The sequence below is a fragment of the Hippocampus comes genome, unplaced genomic scaffold, assembly GCF_001891065.2.
Source record: "Hippocampus comes isolate QL1 unplaced genomic scaffold, H_comes_QL1_v1.1 scaffold205, whole genome shotgun sequence".
Taxonomy (NCBI): Eukaryota; Metazoa; Chordata; class Actinopteri; order Syngnathiformes; family Syngnathidae; genus Hippocampus; species Hippocampus comes.
Window position 1 is genome coordinate 675,252 of NW_017804874.1, and position 20,613 is coordinate 695,864.

Below are 20,613 nucleotides of genomic sequence, written 5' to 3' on the forward strand. Positions count from 1 at the left end.
TAAAATATTTGTTCTTTCAGCACATTGTATAGCATTAGTCAAAAGAAACTTTTACAAAACCAACTTGAGACTTCCACTGTCCATATAATGTGTATCAGTAAAGTTCCAGGACTAGTGTCACGAAAAATGTATTTCAAGCCCATACCACGAGTTTTCCCCTTCAACTAGCACATTTAGAATGGAATCATGCGCCGTTTGGTTCAGAATTGTGGCAAGACATTTTGTCGCTGCATCACCATGACATCGCAGCTGCGCACAATGCCCTGAGCATCCGACAATTCCTGGAGTGGAAGAATATTTTGTCTCCGTCCACCAACACACCTGATTCAAATGATCAGGATCATTGTCAGGCTTCTACTAAGCTTGCTCATGAGCTGCAGCCAAGAGGTCCATGATCACTTTGGATAAACTGCAGAGATCCACACCTGAGGTGGGGGAATCTGTCCATAGGACCACTATTATTCCCACCCTGCATAAAACTGGCTATTATGGAAGGGAAAGCAAAGAGGAAAAAAAAAAAATCCCGTTTGACGTTTGACATAAGTCAACTGGAAGCCACAACAAACACGTGGAAGAAGGTGCCTTCCCATCCTGCATAAAACTGGCTATTATGGAAGAGAAAGCAAAGAGGAAAAAAAAAAGTCCCGTTTGAAGTTTGACATAAGTCAACTGGAAGCCACAACAAACACGTGGAAGAAGGTGCTCAAGTCAGGTGAAATCAAAATTGAACTTTCTGGGCAAAATGCAAAACTTGTTGTTTGGGGTAAAAGTAACACTACACGTCACCCTGAACACCTCATCCCCAATATCAAATACAGTATGTTGGTAGCAGGAACATAGTTTGGAGCTGATTTTCTTTAGCAGGGACAGGGCGATGGTGAAAATTGATGGGAAGATGGATGGAGCCAAATACAGGGCCGTTTTGGAAGAAAACCTGTTGGAATTTGCAAAAGAGGATTATCTTCTAACAAGACAATGATCCAAAACATAAAGCAAAACCTACTATGGAACGGTTCAAAACTATCTAGACATGAGAATGACGAAGTCAAAGTCCTGACCTGAATTTTATTGGCCAAGACAAAGTCCCAACCTGAATCCAATTGAGAGTCTGTGGAAATTGCTGTTCACAAATGCTCACCATGTAACCTGATGGTTCATGCACACAAATCGAATGGCTTTGACAATTCCATCTGTCTCTGGAATCCCTCCTCTGACCTTTCAAAGCACAATTTTCTGGCTTTGTCTTTCACACTCTTAATGTGTACAGCTGTTGTGAGAAATCTCTCAGCTTTGATAACTCTTCATCTGTATCTCTCTCATTGTTGCCCTCTCACAGTTCACACTTCATTGGCTTACAGAATCATTATCATTCAGTAATTTCATATCTCCACAGAGGAGCTCAATGTTGGCCAGGCGGGGCGATAGTGCTACTGAGACCTTGTAATCCCTCTGGTCCCTCCCTGCCCAGCCCTTGTATAACCTTATCCACTAAGAGTCACTTTCTGGTTGCTGGTAATGCACAAAAAGTCCATCACAGCTTTGCATCCCTGATTTTCTGAGGTCCCGATCCTGCTTCATGATATGATTGATAGATTTTGGAAAAGTCTGAAAAAAGTTAATTTAGCTGATGCCTTAGGGAAGTAAAGGGCAATTGTGGCAATATTACATCCTGTGTTTTCATGAGTAAGATATAAGAACTGCATGGTGAAGTCATAATGATCCCACTATATTTTCCCTCTTACATTAAAAGCTATAGCAAACCTATGCCTCAGTGAAGCATATTAGGTCATCCAGTTGGTATTCCATTGGGCAGCTCTCACTTGACTTGTAGGCTTTTGGTTCACTCGAGACTCTTCTGCTGGAAGTGCTGACGGTGTAGTTTTTTTTTTTTTTAATTGGAGAAAAACATGGTGATGTGTAGCGCAATGACGTTCGACGATGGCAAGGGGTTGGAGAGCAGTTTAACTACCGTATTTTCCGCACTAAAAGGCCCACTGGATCATGAGGCGCACCTTCAATTAATGGCTATTTTGTAATTTTTTTTCATACATTGGACGCATCGCATGATAAGGCGCAATCTACAATGCCTCCACTGGATGGTGCTACGCTCCTTCCATTCAACTCAAGAGGCGTCCATTCAACTCGAGAGGCGTTCATAACCGCCTCTGAAAAACATTAATTAACTATTACTGTACTGAAGTGAAACTACGAAAATTGAAAATAATGCATCAAAAGAAATTAACTATTACTGTACTGAAGTGAAACGACGAAAATTGAAAAAAAAATGCATCAAAACAGTAAATCAAGCGAGGAAATCACAAAATAAATTCTATATCCCCCCTACAGAATTTATTTTGTGATTTCCTCGCTTGATTTTCTTCATAGTTTCATTGAAGTAATCATTAATTTACATTTTTCGGAGGCGGCCATGAACGCCTCTCGAGTGGAACGGAAGAAGAGAAGGCACAGAGACGGACAAAGACGTACAGTACCTGTATTTGTTGAGACTGTGAAAACCATTAATAAAGTCTGCGTTTAAAAAAAAAACACAGCTCTACTTTTTTCAACAAATCAGGTGCGTCTTTGTCCATCTGGAGCCTTTTCCTGTTCAACTCGAGAGGCGTTCATGACCGCCTCTGAAAAATGCATTAGTATTTACTTGACCATATCTCCAACAGAACGATCAAATGATGAAATCACAATATAAATTCTGTGGGGGGGGGCTATAGAATTTATCTTGTGATATCCTTGCTTGCTTTTCAGTTTTGATGTATTATTTACAATTTTCGTAGTTTCATTGAAGTAATCGTTAGTTTACGTTTTTCGGAGGCGGGCTTGAACGCCTCTCGATTCGAATCGAAGAAGAGAAGGCACGGAGACGGACAAAGATGTACCTGCATTTGTTGAGACTGTTTTAAAAAAACAACACCACAGCTCTCCTTTTTTCGGAGCCACACCAAAAACTTATTTAATAAAGCAGCGACACAGTTCACTGAACCAACAGCAAGTTATAACATTGTGAGCATGTCTCGAGCATGTCTCCGGCAAGGAGCCATCTTGGGGTCGACATATTACCGTAATGACCATGCACAAGACACACCAGATTTTAAGGCGCTCGGTGAGCTTTTAAGAAAATGGAAGACTTTTTTGTGCGCCCTATAGTGCGGAAAATACGGTAATCAAAAAACGTTATGGCAAAAACAAAAAAAGTTAGCACAAACACAACATGAAGACACAGTATGCGAGACAATCAACAGACTGGCAATGATGCGCAGCCAATCAGCTCACAGGATAAATTCACTTCTGCTCCCATTGGTCGATGTCGCACCGGGAACCAATCATGTGCCGTGTTTGAGTGGGCATGTACAAAGTCTGGGAGACACGTCAGCTCTTTGTTCGGCATCCAGGGAAACCTCTCTCACGCACGAACATGAAATAATGCGTCTTTCCGCAATATGCGTGCCGATATGATATGTATTTTTAATTTTTTTTAGAGAGATCTTTAGAAATTTCTTGAGCGAGATAGAGAGACTTAGAGAGATATTTAGAGAGGGATCACTTTACTTAAGTAGCTGACACGGCTTCCATCTACAAATAAAGCATTTTAAATGTGAAATGTCATAAAATGTAGAATATATTACAAATACGAAATGTATCTTATTCCAAAAAATACATTCTTACTACAAAAGCTGACAGTGGGCCTTATATCCAATGCACCTTATTCTTCCAATCCAATGTCCTTCTTGGACGTAGTATTTTAAATGTTCTGAAAGTGCTTTGTTCCAGGTGCAGCGGTTGCGAAGGCTCAATATAAATAAAGCTGTATTGTATTGTATTCCCTTTCACGTAGCTCCATCTAGTGGATGTATAAGGCAACCTCAGCCACGAAAACAGTTTTAAAATAGGCCATTCATTGAAGGTGCACCTCATACTCCGAAGCGCAGAAAATACGGTTATTTTAATAGTTCACAACTCTCCTGGGTGTATGTCATCTCTTTGCCCAGTGTCAACTGGGATTGGTACAAACTCGCTAACCCAATTGAGGACAAGCAGTTTTGAAAAAGGAATGGAAAAAAGTCATTCTCAAGGATACAATTGTCTGCCATCCAAAGAGTGTCTAAAATATTAAATCTAATTTACTTATGGATTGTGTAATGACCTGCTTGTCTTGGAAAAACAATATATAGTGTTTTTAAGACAGAGAAGTGACACATAAAGCATGGCATAGAGATTTCTGTGGAGCATTGAGCTGTGCATTAAGTATTAACTGGATTATTTTATGTATGTTTGGCCACACACATGAACAAGAGCTGAGATTCATTTGTGGATGTACTACATGCGAATAATTCTTGGATAATAGACTTTTGAACAGGATTGTGCCAGCACAGGTGTGTGTGTGTGTGTGTGTGTGTGTGTGTGTGTGTGTGTGTGTGTGTGTGTGAGAAAGATGGCAGGGAGGGGTTATCGTCGGGTGAGTGGGTAGCACAAAGCCTGAGCCTGTGGAGAAGACAGAGCACTCCTGTTTGTTAAGTCAATAGGTTCTTTGTTCACGCTGCAAGGAGGACAGTTCGCCACACAGACTGCGACTCCATCCTACTCCACAGTATACCTGAGCCCCAAGATCATCTTTGTCTCCTGTTCCAGCACAGATCAGTTAACAACCCATCACTATCTGTGAACCAAATCTTTACAGTGCACATATTTCATATATGTATATGTTTCGGTATACCTCTCTGTTTGCTTAACTCTTATCTAGTTTCTGAGGGTGTCCTGGTGGGAGGGTTTGTTTCATTTGAAACCTTGACAGAGGACGTTTTGTTTTAAACAAGGGAGTAGAAGACAGCTCAAAGGAGCCAGTAATCATGAGGGGAGGGTTTATAGGGGCCGGGGTAAGAATGTAACAGTTTCAGGTTTTGTACAGGTACCTCATAAAAAGTTCAGATGACTAGGACAGCATTATGGAGAAACTGGGAACCTGATGTCTGAATACATAAGAAAAAAAGGATGAAGGAACAAGAGGAGATTATCCGTTTTCTTTAACAGTATCTGGTCTCAGAATGAGACTGAGAAAAGATTCATGCTGAAACAGCAAACGTCGCCTGTAAGTAGAAAAAAAAGGTATCGCTTCATGCTTTTGGAATTATCATTGCTCATATGAAAAATGCTTTTGGATTTAAAGTGTACTCTGTTTATTTGACAAAGTGCAAGTATTATTGATGATGGCAGAGTAAATAGTCCCACTGGTGGCTTTGTTAACGGACCAGCAAGAGTACTTCATTTTCATTAATCGCATATGTTGAGTGCTGGAGGTTTTGGAGTAGCTTTGTTTCACATCAGCATGATTCATAACATGGTTTGGTGCGACTGAGTGTGTGTGTGTGTGTGTGTGTGTGTGTGTGTGTGTGTGCGTGTGTGTGTGTGTGTGTGTGTGCGTGTGTTTGCATGCATCCCTATAGCAGGCATAGTCTGAAATAATAAAAGCGATAAAAATAAAGTTTGGAACATTGCTGACCTGTTGACATTGGAATCACGATCAGCATAGGGATTCTGTTCTCAGACTCAAAAGATTATTCTGCCCCGCAAAACAAATCCCGGATGAACTGCTTAAGCAAAAGACTAAGACAACAGTTGTAGGCAGTTGATGAAGAACAATTTGCAGCACTAATGCTCAAGACTGGAGTACAAAACCATTTTAATTTAGTTTGAAATGTGCATTCATATCATAGCTACTGGACACCACACAGTGTTCTGTTTGTCACATAAAATATAAAATGCACCGATTGTTGACAGATCCAGTGTGCAGTCACCTCTACCCAAACAACACTAACAAAGACATAAAAAACATAAAACAAAAAAAGACACTGTAAACCTAAACTACCCCAGGAGCATCAGAAATTAAATTGGTCTGAAAATGTGTTCATGCTATTTAAAAAATGCTTGACAAATTCTTGAAGATATGATGCAATTACAAGACAGATGCCAAAGAAGATTTCGTTTGGTTGTAGCTTATGTTGTGTACAATACTTATTTAGAGCTGCGGCTGTTGAAAAAGTACGATATGAATAAAGCTGAGTTGGGTGAGAGAGTTGAGCATACCTCAGCTACAGCAGGGTTAGTGTACCAGCCGAGGTTGTGATATTGCTAAAAACAATCCAATTGAAATGATAAAAAGTAGGCACTTATGGTGCAGTGGTTCACTCGCCTCATTCAGGTGCGGGCACCGCGGGGTGTCTCCACTTAGGGACAGTGTGAATGTGAATAAGAATGGTTGACTGAAGACGAGTCCAGGGCGTTGTTCGCCTTTCAGCAGAAGCCAGCTGGGATGGGCTCTTTATCCCTGTGACCATGAACAGTACAGAAGATAGAGGGATTTAGATATAGATTTAGAAATAGGGCTTATTTTACAGTGGTCAGGAAGCAGGCAAGCATCTCCAACAACTGGTGGCCATTGTAATTTCTTCCGATTTCAAAGTTCTCACAGTTGAGCTCCTGCCTCAGATAACATAATATGGAAGGCAGATAAGAGGAAAGTCGGAATTTCAGGTGTTTTTTTTTTTTAACCTATTTTTAGTTTTCTCACGTAACTAGGCTTACATACAGTATATATTCATTCATTGATTTTCTGATCCGCTATATCCTCACAAGGGTCGCGGGGGCCTATCCCAGCTGTCTTTGGCCAAGAGGCAGGGGACACAGAGACCAACAACCATCCGCGCTCACACCTCGGGACAATTTTGAGTGTTCAATCAGCCTGCCATGCATGTTTTTAGAATGGACCTGGAGAAAACCCACGCGGGCCTGGGGATAACATGCAAACCCCACACAAGAATGCCGGAGCCGGGATCGAACCCACGACCTCTGCAATGTGCAGTCGACGCGCTAACCACTGTTTCACCGGGCCGCCCCATACACACACACACACACATATATATATATATATATATATATATATATATATAAATATAAATAAATGCAGGCTTCGATACCTGGCCTTCCTGTGTGGAGTTTGCATGTTCTCTTCGTGCTTGCGTGGGTTTTTTCTGGGTGCTCCCGTTTCCTCCCACGTTTCAAAAACATGTTGGCAGGTTAATGGAACACTCAAAATTGTCCCCAAGTGTGAGTGTGATCACAAAAGCTTGTTCGTCTATGTGTGCCCTGCGATTGGCTGGCAACCGGTTCAGGGTGTCCTCCGCCGACTGCCCAAAGGCAGCTGGGAGAGGCTGAATCATGCCAGTGACCCTCATGAGGATAAGTGGATTGGAAAATGGATGTCTATCTATCTATCTATCTATCTATCTGGTACGCTTATCGTCACGGGGGTCGCAGGTCGAGCTGGAGCTTATCCCAGCCATTTTCGGGCAGTTGGCGGGGAACGCCTGGTCGAATGAGTCTCGATTTCTGCTGCAACATTCGGATGGTAGGGTCAGAATTTGGCGTCAACAACATGAAAGCATGGATCTATCCTGCCTTGTATCAACGGTTCAGTCTGGTGGTGGTGTGTAATGGTGTGGGGAATATTTTCTTGGCACTCTTTGGGCCCCTTGGTGCCAATTGAGCATCGTTGCAACACCACAGCCTACCTGAGTATTGTTGCTGACCATGTCTATCCCTTTATGACCACAATGTGGGTACTTCTGATGGCTGTTTTCAGCAGGATAATGCGCCATGTCATAAAGCTGGAATCATCTCAGACTGGTTTCTTGAACATGACAACGAGTTCACTGTACTCAAATGGCCTCCACAGTCACCAGATCTCAATCCAATAGAGCATCTTTGGGATGTGGTGGAATGGGAGATTCGCATCATGGATGTGCAGCCGGCAAACCTGCGCCAACTGTGTGATGCCATCATGTCAATATGGACAAAACTCTCTGAGGAATGCTTCCAGCACCTTGTTGAATCCATGCCATGAAGAATTGAGGCAGTTCTGAAGGCAAAAGGGGGTCCAACCCATTACTAGCATGGTGTACCATAAAATACTTTAAGGGTACAATAAAGTGTATACCCCCATGTTTGGGTGGATGAGAGTCGACACAATATGGTGTAGACTGGTATGTTTTTGCACTCCTGTGTCTATCTATCTATATCTATCTAGAGCAGTGGTTCTTAACCTTGTTAGAGGTACTGAATCCAACCAGTTCATATAACCCATATGCACGTTCACTGAACCCTTCATTAGTGAAAAATAAAAAAATAAATTTACAAGTTCAAGACATTGAAAAAACACATTTATTAAAAACCAGAAAAAAGTAAATAAAATTACATGGCCTAAGTATAGTTTTTTTAAATTGGATGACGTGCTATGTAAAAGTATGTAACTATCACGCACGCTATCACGGCAGTCACACGGTGATTACTGAGGAAACTAAATTTCCCGCAGCACTGATTGGACAAGCAATGTAATGTGATCATCTGCAGCCAGTGATGGCCAAGCGGGCGTGTCATAACTAATTGACATGTTCAGTTGGGTGTGTCTTAACCTCCTTAGCAGAGGCTCCGTCGAACCACTGAGACCGATTCACTGAACCCCTAGGGTTCGATCGAACCCAGGTTAAGAACCACTGATCTCGAGAGAGAGAGAGACAGTGGGAGAGAGAGAGATTAGCTTTAGCAACAACAACTTGCTAGCACAACGGTTTTGTAGACAGTCAGCTGTGATGTGAGTGTGGGATTCATAACAATGTGTCGGACGTACAACGCGGGGACAATCTCGAGCTGCATTTTCCATGCATGAAAATTGCTGATGTATATCATATACATCGTAAAATCAGTGATAGCACTAAACAATGAATGGGGGTGTTTATCACATGCTGTACAGAAAATCTTTCCAGTGTCGGGCAGCTTGCCGTGTAGGAAGAAGTACATTAAATGACTGGCCTTTTTTGTTTTGTTCGTTTTTTTTCCCAAAGGCTCAATTCATAATCACAATTCTTAGCTGTAATTGGTTCATGCAAAAACTTCTCACCTCTTGTCTGCACGGCTTCTCAAATCTATCACAATAACGAGGTTCTTTTTGCAGCTGCTAGGGGTTGAAGCACGGGAGCTGGTTTCAGCCTTGGTCGAACTACATTCATGATGTCTGCAAAATATTTGTTGAATTTATTACTTTACTACTCATGTATTATTTTACTACTTTGATTCTGTTACACAGAGCAACAGAGATTCTCCTCGCTAATTTATTTTATTGCACTTGCGCAATCTGTTTTGGTTTCTCAGAAATGTTTCCTTGTTGGGTGCTGTGACATGACTTTTCAACCACTCCAATGTAACCATCAGTGAAAAATGACTCAATTTTACCCATCAAACAGATCCAGGCAGTACCAAGTCCGGTGCCCCACACAGAAGCAACATTGTCAGAGTGACTAATTTTTGGGAAGCATGGCAGAAACAACAGTATGATTTACAGCCAGAAGAGGCAGAACATTCTTGGCCACACATTCAATCAATAATTGCCCTACAGACTATGAAAAAGAACAGCTGTGCCATACGCTGCCTGTTTTTCAATGTGATCTGTTGGGTGAGCGACTTCTGCTTTTTCATGAGCTTGAAGAGACAATGCAAGTTAATTTAAGAACATTTCCTATGCCTGAAATCGCACTAATTTATGTTATGAAGACTTAATTTCATAGTTTTTGTGGAACTGATATTGTTGGGCGATATCTGAATTTGCACATTCCCATTTCATATTTTGGTCAGTTTGGTATTCATGCAAATAAATAAAAAAGGATCATTCAAAAGTTACAAAACCAGTAGCCTATTTGAGTACCGTAGTTTTTCACTGAATACGCACTTATAATTATTGGGCGGACTATCTCCATCCATCTCTGTAGCGCTTATCCTCACTTGCTCAGCAAATGTGCTGGAGACTATCCCGGCTCACTTTGGGACAGAGGCCGAGTACACCCTGAATGGGTTCCCAGCAAATCGTAGGGGACATAGAGACAAACAATCATTTTATGCTCACAGTCACGCCTAGTGACAATTCAGGGTCTTCGGTTAACCTATTCTGCATGTTTTTTGAATAAGAGAAAACCGTATTACTCAAAGAAAACTCACTAAGACGTGGGAAGAAGATGCCACTCCAAACAGCAAGGTTGAATTCACTTCCTCAGAACTAAGAGGTGGACCTGCTAACCACTAGCCACCATGGCCTTGCAAAGCTTGTCGTGCAAAGTCTCCAATGTCAAATCTCCCACAGCACAACTGTGGAAGCATGCAGCAATCTTGTCAACTGTGCGGAACATGACGGACACTGCGCTGGACCAGCCGGCTAACTTTGTTGAACATTGCATAACAGTCCATTGTGAGTTCTATCAACTCCCTGAGAAGACCATCCAACTTGCCAAGATTAGCAAAGGTTCAAATGCACATGAGCAAGGAAGATGAGCCTAGTTTCTGGGCCTGAACTTGGGTAAAATTGAATACATTTGGAAGGTGAGTCTTTTGATGAATTTTTGAAAGTTACATATTTTTAAATTTATGTAAAGTATGATTTTTTTTTTTTTGTTAGGTCACATTAACAATCTATACTTTTAATTGCTTCCACAGAAAAATTTAAAACAGTGATGACTACAAAGGCACCATAGTGAATGAAGCCTGTTCGACTACTGATGGGTCTGTGCCGCCTTGACTACTTGCATGATCATGGAGGATGCAACTTGACTATCTTTGATGGTAAATGTTACCGCCGGATTCTGTTGTATTAAATTATATATATATATATATATATATATATAGAGAGAGAGAGAGAGAGAGAGAGAGAGAGAGAGACAGAGAGACAGAGAGAGAGAGATTAAGGTGAGTAATTATATATACAGTATATTAGAGGTGGGTGGCACGGTGGTTGCCTGAGTAGCACATCCACCTTACAGTGTAGAGGTCATGGATTCGATCCCAGCCTTCCTGTATGGAGTTTGCATGTTCTCCCCGAGCCTGTGTGGGTTTTCTCTGGGTTCTCTGGTTTCCTCCCACATTCCAAAACATGCATGGAGGGTTGATTGAACGTTCTAATTTGTCCCTAGGTGTGATTGTGAGCGTCTTTGTCCATGTGTATCCTACGATTGGCTGGCAACCAATTCAGGGTGTCCCCCGCCTACTGCCCAAAGACAGCTGGGGATAGGCTCCAGCAGGCTTGCGAGCCTCATAAGGATAAGCGGAATAGATAATGGATGGATGGATGGTTTCCATGAAATTTTTCTGACAAAATATATGCCTTCATTCCACAGGTTGGAAAACACTGCGGCCAGGCTTCCACATGTTTGGATGACTTCAATGAGTTGAATAAGAGCAAAGGACTATGTACGCTACTGCAGCCTGGCTAAGCGGCATCTATACTGGGGCAATTTCCCATCACACATGGGCACCACTCAGATCTGTCAAAGTGGCTGATTCAGGGGGGTTGCATCGTAAGGTTGATGATAACTTGGTTTAAAATTTATTGGCTGTGGCCTGTGGAATTTAGCAACTCACAGTGTCCAACACGTATGTATTGCACGAGGAGTGCATGTCAAACTTTTAACAAGCATAGCGTGTTTTCTGCGCCCAAACCTAAAGTCACATGATCGTTTGAGATGTCAGAGATGAACGAATCAGTTTTACAAAACGATAATTGTACAGTTTTACCCTGCTCATCTAAGAAAGTTATTCAGATACGTCTAGATAAATGTAATTTTCTTTTAATTTCTCATTATTATTATTTGATTTTAGGTGATTCAGCTGCACCCTGGCGCCCTCTATTGACACTGGATTTTTGTATTATTTTATATCATATTATATTTAAATGTGTATTTGTATTTAGTATTCATTGAAATGCAAAACACAAGACATACAAGCAAATACCATGAGATAAAGCTTTACCCGTTGAAATCACAGAAAAGGAAAACACTTGGAAGCAATCGAGAACATGATCACATTGTCTCTTATATTGTACCAGCAAAGCATGACTGTGAGAAATGTTTAAGATATGAAAAAGAAGCTCTTAAAGCCTGGAACTAGAAAAATTTTATATTTTTTCTCTACAACTGTATAACGGGCAGGAAAAGGAAAATGTTCTGTCAATCGTGTGAAACTGAAGTGAATAAAAATTGCGTTTGATGCAAGTTCAGTGAGGAGTATTTTTATTTGAGTCGACTGCTTATCCACAGTCATGGCTGCACACCGAAATGACCCAAGCAACCTACGGTAAGGTAGGTTGCTTGGGTCATTTACCGTGCGGCCGATCTCAGACATCTGGTAAGGAGCAGGCAGCAGGTCACACCTTGCCCAGTGACAATTTACAAGGGGATAAACCCACTGCATCAGGCAGCGAGGCTTCACATATATTTAGCCCAGGGATGAACAAAAAAACAGAAGACAGATGGATGGGGAAAGTCTAACTTTGAGTTATGCTGCTCAGAAACATTTGCGCAGGTTGTTTCCTCTACAAAACCAGTGGCCCGGTGGGCGACTGGGTAGCGCGTCGGTCTCAAAATGCAGAGGTGCAGGGTTCGATTCCAGCTCCACCCTTCCTATGTGGAGTTTGCATGTTCTCCGCATGCCTGCGTGGGTTTTCTCCGGGTACTCTGGTTTCCCCCAACATTCCAAAGACATGCGTGGGAGGTTATTGGAACACTTTAAATTGTCCCGAGAGGTGAGTGTGAGCGCGAATGGTTGTTCGTCTATGTGTGCACTGCGATTAGCTGGTAACCAGTTCAGAGTGTCCCCCATCAACTGCCCGACGACAGGTGGGATAGGCTCCAGCACGCCCCCCGACCCTTGATAAGCGGATCAGAAAACGGATGGATGTTTCCTCTACAAAACTTAATTGATATGCTCCATTGAAATACTGTGAATTGATTTGACATTTGTTCATTAAAAAATAGTTACATATACGAGAGTAGAGTGATCTCCACATCTGCAACTAGAAACACTGATGTAGCTTTTTCTGCTACTTTTGTTATTTTATTTTAAGCTTAGCTTGTTCCATTTCTCTGTTTGGGAAGCTCTCATGTTGTTAAGATTTCTCTAATGTTGAATAATTTGTAACTTAGCGGGCTGTAGAGGATTTCCAAAGTAGCTTGCCCTACGCTGATTTGTAGCTGCATGCAGAGTGCTTTGCCTGCCTTTCTCTCTAGTTGCCTCGCTGCGTTAATGTTGACTCATCAATTTTCAACCAATTAATAATACAGAAGGTCTGCAGGCTGTTGTTTTCATTTGCTGCATCTCTGCCTCGGATATTGGCCGCAAGTAAAAACAGACCACAGCACAACTGAAGTGTGGCTTTGGACAGACTGGAGGAAAGAGGGACAGTCGAGTTGGGTGTCTCACACTTGTAAATCCTCTGCAGGGCCTTGTAAGCTGTCAGACAAGCTTGGGCTGTTAAAACCTGAGTGTTCCACTCTCCTGCACCTGTATGTGGGAAACATCGTGTGCAAAGGGAAAGTTTACTGCTGCGAACACTGCGCTACCGTCTCGTTGCTGTGTTTTATGGCTTTCTATTCCTATGTGATTGACTCTACCATGTCACATAGGGTTTAAAGCCATTGGATACGGAGTGGGAAGTCTTCACACAAATGACTGGATGACTACATGAGGTGCGGGTTAAAATGAGGGGAGGGATAGGTTCAATAACATATTCTACATACAGCGTATGCAGTATGTGCACTCACACTTTATTGTAGATAAGTTTGGGCAATCAATTCTGCAAAAGGGTCACATGAGAAACTGAAATGCTTGCCGATGCCCAAGCCAACAAGCCAGGCCAACCTCACCTTTTTTTGATGTACAGTATTTAGAAAACATATCACACACACTGGTATATATAATTGGCCATTAAAATGACATCTTTACACTTTAAAAAGTCTAAGATTCATTTTGTGCACCAATATTCCAAATCCAGACTCCCAAATATATAGATAAGTGGGAAGGGTAATATTATTGACAGTAACGTGTAATGATGCAGTGATGACTTATACAGCCAATACCGACAGTATTTTCAGGCCAAGTCTTGTTGTTCTTCCCTCCACCATGAAGGGCATAAGAATACTGTATCGCAAATATTAGGACCAATGTTGTCAAGTTTGTTGTTTGTTTATTTTTTGGAAAAAATATTCGTTGGCAGAATTGGGAAAGTTGCTAAATACAGCAAAAGTGTTACGACGTCGGCAACTTTGCACACACGTCAAGTCATAGCTCTTGCTTTCTGCTTCTCTCGCATTAGCATCCATACTTGTGCACATAAAATGAACACATAAAAAAAACACATGTGACACCCAAAATCAATCCCTGCTAATTGCCCGCGTACAATCAGAATGATGCATGTTCCTGTTCCGAAGTCGCATGCATGCACATAATGCACACACCTAGACTGTGTCCAAATTCACAGGCCGCATCCTCCAAGGGCCGCATTTTCGGCCGCATGACTTCACTTCCACCGCGACGCGACCGCACGAGGTTTCCAAATTCCATAAAGACAATTCGCATGATGGCTTTTTCAACACCTTTAAAGACTCTTCCTCAATGTAGCCTCTGTGGACCACATAAACCGTGGCAATTTTGGACAGGCTTAATGTGGATTTGGACACCACATGCCGGAAGTGACATCATGCGTCCAAAATTGGAGCCTTCAGAGGACACATTCTGTGAATTTGCACACAACTTTAGTGTTTGTTCCATGCCTGTGTGTTTGTCATCCACTCTCCTCCACAAACGTCAAGTATATGCATTCCCCAGCCAGCCTCGCTAGCGTTGCTGATTCAGGTTGGTATTTAATGAAGCTCTCGGTTTCACCTTCAGTGTCTTCTAATCTCAGTGCTCTTTTGAGAGTTGCTGGTTGCACACTCATAAAAACTGTTAATGCTGTGAGCCTGAATACTCCCCGGTGCTGTTTGTGGGCATGTGTGAGGGAGCAAGAGACACAAAGAGACATGCCAAAAATGTTAAGTAACATATCAGAGGGAAAAAGAATGGATTTCTTTTTTTTTGTTCACCTTCACTGCAACCAATATGCCACAATTCTTCTGTGGACAGTGTCTGTATGTCCAAGTATGGAAACTGTCCAATTCATTAAAACCCACTAACTTGCTCTGCATTGCGGTTTTTGTGTACTGCAGACAGAAACAACTGTGCTCCATTTTGGAACAATTTTCATTTGAGTAAAAGCCACATTGAAAATACATTTCAGCATTCCGAAGCACCTTTGCAATGGATATCGTGAATGTTGTGTCTTCTCCCAAACCCAAATACAAATTATTTCTAGTTTGGGAAGAGCAATAGTTTGTTCACAAATAAGCAGCGGTGGACATTCCTTCAATACTCGTCCATCAATGACGGACACCCGTTCTGCTGACGACTGACGAATGATGGGGGGAACTAAGACACTGACGGAAGTAGGTTTTTGTGCGTCAGATTTTTGTCAGTGTAATCGTCACTAACCGAATCAAGTGCCGATGGATCTCTCAGTCCATCATTGACAGATGCTAAAGACTGACAGAAAAACACCCCACCTGTCTCATTGGTGTATGCTTGCGGAGTTTCTTAGAGAGGACTGCATCGGCCATAGACAGTATGTGTCTCGTGTTTGTTTGCGGGGCTGAATTGAATACAAGCGGGGTTGCTTCTCTACTCTTTATATGGAAATGTTTTGCACTTCCTGTGCAGTAGGCGGCACCATGCCCCAAAGAGCTGTAATCCACCAATGATCTTTGAAGAAAAAGAAGACTTGCATTTAAAGACAGAAGTAAGTGTGCAAGCTACTTGGATTGGATTTTAACCTTGGCCACAATGCAGAAATGGATTTTAGTTAAGTTAAGCAATGTTAAACTTTAAATTAAAATTTTGGGAGTTAAAATACAGTACCTGCTGGCCGCCACCTGTTCAATAGATTGGCAAATAAGTGTATGTGAAATGTAAGCGACTTCTGTGTGTGTTTGGGCAGCCACCATGTGATGTAGATACATTGAAAGATTCCATGTATCACTATAATCAAATTGGATTTTTCATCTATTGGGCGACAGTGGTTTTTTTTTTGGGGGGGGGGGGTTGCTGATGGATTGAATGGCGAACTGGTGAAATCACAGTTTGGTTCAGCTCGAAAAAATGAAGGACAGACGATGACAGGTGGTTACTCAGGCCGCTGACAGATGATGAATGATGGAATGGCAAGAATTTGTAAATGCCCACCTCTGCAATAAATGACTAGCAAGCAGAACTAACCACAAATCCATTCCAAAGGGGAAAAACCGTAGTCATTCCCCAAATCATGCAAAACAATGAATGAATATTGAATAAATAAATTGGGCTTTTGTGCAAGGGGTCATTAATACCGCTTGTATGTCTGCTCAATTTTATCATTTTTTTGTGAAAGGCCATAATGTTCTTGGAGTTGAGCATTTGATTTAATAAGTATCAGTTTCAACTTGGATACTTGAATTTAATAATTGAAGTAACATTGTAGGATTTTTGAATGTTGTAATTGAACCACTTGATATTCAAATGTAAAACCAATAAAGGACGATATGCTGCACATTCAGATCCTAACATCACTCTGAAAACATGATAGGTAAATTCCAATGTTTATTCTTCTGACCTATTTGTTCTTTGGAATAATGGATGCAAAAAAGACAGACAAAATCAAAACATATGCAGGAAATTATTTGATCATCACTTAATTCGGGGCTTTTACATGAAGGACTATTTTTTGAATTTCTCTTTTCTTTCCAATGACTGAAATGAAATGTGACTTTTATCACACCGCCTAATAACATCCACCCCTTGCTTTCTTCACTTTCCTCGAGGTGGCCATCCAAAATCAATGGCAACCTTTCGTCTCTTCCTTACATTTCAGATTGCCATTTATTTCCAAGGAAAATCGGGACGCATTCACGGCACGTCATATTCCAGCCTTCTGTATTGTCCCATAACCTAGATATGTTTTCATTTCATATTTTCTTTTTTCTTCCCATCTCCTGTCTCTCTTCTCAACAGGTCTACATGAGAGCGGCAAATTAGTCCGGAGATGCCCTTCACCTGTCTATGTTTTTGTGGCCTAAACGGCTTCTGCAACAGGCAGAAGGTGAAGAAAAAGCAGCTAAAAGAAGAGGAAAGTGGAAAGGCAGAACAATGGAAGCATCCGGATACGTATGTGTAACAGGCATTACTGACCTCACCTTTACATTCTAATGGTAATCAGACTGCAAAATGATGGTTAAGTGTTAATGCGGGATGGGAATCAGAATTTTTAGCACGTAAATGTTTTTTCGATTCTGGTTGACTTCCGCACTTATTTCAGAGTTAAATGGTGATGAGGTGCCCGGTTTAAGATTTGCTCTTTAACTGTCTGCAATCAATGACCCCAAAGATGTGAGTTTTTGAATCAACTTCCCTTTTTGTTATTGTTGTACTGTATTACTTTGGGGTGGGGGCGGGGGGCGTCTACTTTTCCAATTTCCAATTTTATACCAATCATTTCTTGTATTTGCCAGTGCACTATATGGTGACGTGAAGTCAGTTTCATCCAGAAATCCATTATTTCTCTCGTCACACCTCTCGGTGATACCCCCGTTGCTCTTTTCGCGCCCTTAATCGCCATTCCACACCGAATTGGAACCAAAGCCATGCAGAGCACTAAACCTCCCGCATCTCGCGTGGATGTCAGTTCAACTTAGTGAGGATTCCAACTTGGTGACAGACTCGACAGCCATTTCCAAAGTCACCCGTGGTGCGTTGGAGCCCATCTTGATTTTCACACTGAGCTGGGCACGATCGAAAACTGAGCAGCTGTCCAATCAGCAGCGTCACTCAAGTGTAAAGATAGGAGTCAGGGGTCAGAATGAGCAACAGGGTTTGTGAGAAAATCCCTCCTCGGACACCACAACATCTCAGTCTCACTAATAGAGAGCCAACTAATTACAAACACACAAAAAGCGCTGCAGACCCACCAATTAATGTCCTCCAGTGAGAGTGTCTGCGCATAAATGCCACCGCAGTGCACATTCAGCTATCACTTGTTGTGATGTGTGAGTTTAGAGTGTGTATGTGTGCATCTTGGCTGCAACAATAGATTTTCAAGCCTGAAACAAATGGATAAAATGTCCATTAAAGCACAACGGCACTGCCTTTTCAAAATCCACCCAATGACAAAGATGCATGCACACACACACACACACACACACACACACACACGTATTGCCTAGGTCTCATTAGTGTTTGTGATTATGCATCACACGTCCAGTCAGGCAGTGGAGATGTAATTAACCTTTTCCAGCAGGAAACAGATGCCTGAATGTCGCACACACACAGACATACACAAGGAAACACACACACCCGCTGTCAGGGAAACAAAGCCACCGTCACGGTGTCACGGAAACAAAGTCCCCAAAAGCAGTGCCTGGCACTCGGTGATAATCCCCCCCCCCCTTTGCATATTACATTTAGGGTTTAGAGAACAGATCAACGCTGCTGTCTCCACCCGGCCTCTCGCCTTTCTGACTGTTTTTCAGCCTGTTGAAATGTGGACAGCCACGATTGTGCTCATGCGCAATTCTCCGTCAAATTGCAGATTGTTGACAATTACTCCCACCGCAAGCTTTGAAATTCAACAAAGCTGAAGCCATTTCACAGTGTCGAACACCTATTATGATTCGCGGCGTTCTAACACTGCTCTAATGAGGAACAGAGCGAGTGAGGGAATTGTGGTGGAAAACGATACGGCGGAAGACAGGATAGATGAGAGGGAGGAATGAATACGGAAGATGGGGGTCCAACTAACTCTCGACGAAGCAGTCATGCTAATTGGCTACAGCGGGTAACTTTCGAAGGTGGGGGATGTGTGCGGTGGGGGGTGGTGATGATAGGCTTAGGGAGTGGGATAGCAACGGAAAGAACAGCCTGATCTGTCGGCATTACACTCGTTTAATGCTCACTCCATTTCACCTCATTAATGAGAGAATGTTTGCATCCGTAATGGTGAGCGACTTGAAATTGGGAACGGTGCACTGCTCCCACACAGATGTGTGTGTATGATGGGGGGGCGGGATCTTTTCTCCTCCTTTTTTATGGATCACAGCGATGCTCAGGGATTGTAATTCAAGGACAAAAAGATAAAAATAGACGGGTGGTGCACGACTTCTGCGTTAGTGGGATGGGAGGAGGTGTGTACGTCTGAGAGGGAGGTGACAGCGAAAATGAGTCCTGTCGCATTAGATTTGGGTCAAGAATGGGGGAGACGGACCAGAGGAAGAGGCGAGCATTGCAGACGGTGTGGAGATTCATCACTTGTTCCACCCTCAGTCTCTCCCTCCTCTCCTTTGAGACTTCATCACTTTCTTTTCTTTTTCACACAAATGCGCACGCAGGCACATTCGCAAACACACACCACAGGAAGGGGATGAGGTATTAACGGGAAAAAAAAGGCTGTAAAGACAAAGGACCAGCAGGGGGAAGAAAAAGAGCAGAAGAGAGAATATATAATGGGAGAGAAAGGGAGGCCAAACCTCAGCTAAGTTACATCTTATTAGAATATTCATTTCTGCAATTCCATCCAAGGATTTTTCCAGTATAATGAATGGATTTGAAGTGCTAATTCCAGTTCGACTTGAGCTCTAATCATCGTGCGCTTGTTTAACTTTAAAAGCCTGTGTGCAATAATTTGGGGCAATGAAAATGTTAGCGGTGAAAGGAATCTTCAACTCATTGTTAACAATGCTCGTGCTGGGCGGTATGGGAAAAGCATCTTATATCACGACATGGGCCATATGCCATGATGTAGTAGGTGTTTAGTTATTCTATGAAAAATTTGAAAACATACTATTAGGGATGAGAATCGATAAGATTTTTACAATTTACAATTCTGATTCCGTTATTCGTTTTTTCGATTCTTTCTCGATACTTTTGAGGGGAAAAGGAGACGAAACCTGTAGACTAGCATCTACTTTGTTTTATGTCTTAATTGAATCTGTAAACAAGATACATTTTTTGAAAAGTAACATAACCTTACAAACCCAACAGTGTGATCTTAAGAAGTCCGCATACAAGGAGAATTTGAAAAAATTGTTTCGAAAGTAGAAATTTCCAAAACACAACCTAGATTATTCTGTGGCAATGACACGAGAATGTGCAGTAAAATTTCAACAACCATATATGACAGAAATATTACTACGTTCGCCCGTGACTGACACATTTTTCTTTTGCAAGTTGCCCTGTTGTTATCCTTTCTCATAAAAGATAACTAAACTTTTGAGCTTGGGCCGTCGGCATATTTCTTCCGAGCTGCGTGGTGACGTCATTCGTCCACCAAACTCTGAGAACCGGTTCTCAACGCAAACCAAATTTTCAATTCCCATCCCTACATAGGATGACTGCTAACCTTTCTTTCTAATTCACTTTATTTGTAAGTGACAATTAACCCAACGCATATGAGAAATTCATTGTGCTGCAATGTTAACTTATCAAATGCAAAAACGACACAACAAAAATCCTTTTTCAAAGAAAAATCATTTTTCAAAGAGCATAATTTAAAATTGTGAATACCTGTAGCCTTGCAGTGCACTCAGAGCAGTCGATCAACAGTACACAACATTCCTGCGCAAACATAGCCAAGGTACCCTCATAAAAACAAACATGATAGGAGCTCGAGGG

The 20,613-nt window shown here is 41.9% G+C and overlaps 1 long non-coding RNA gene across 1 annotated transcript in view; it reads left to right on the forward strand.

Moving 5' to 3' along the window:
- LOC109521380 (uncharacterized) overlaps positions 1 to 19,847 on the forward strand; it is a 28,431-nt gene extending 8,584 nt beyond the window's left edge. The window contains exon 3 of the long non-coding RNA XR_002169344.1: positions 16,963 to 19,847. This is a non-coding gene — a long non-coding RNA (uncharacterized LOC109521380). The remainder of the gene's footprint in view (positions 1 to 16,962) is intronic.
- Positions 19,848 to 20,613: the final 766 nt, after the last annotated feature.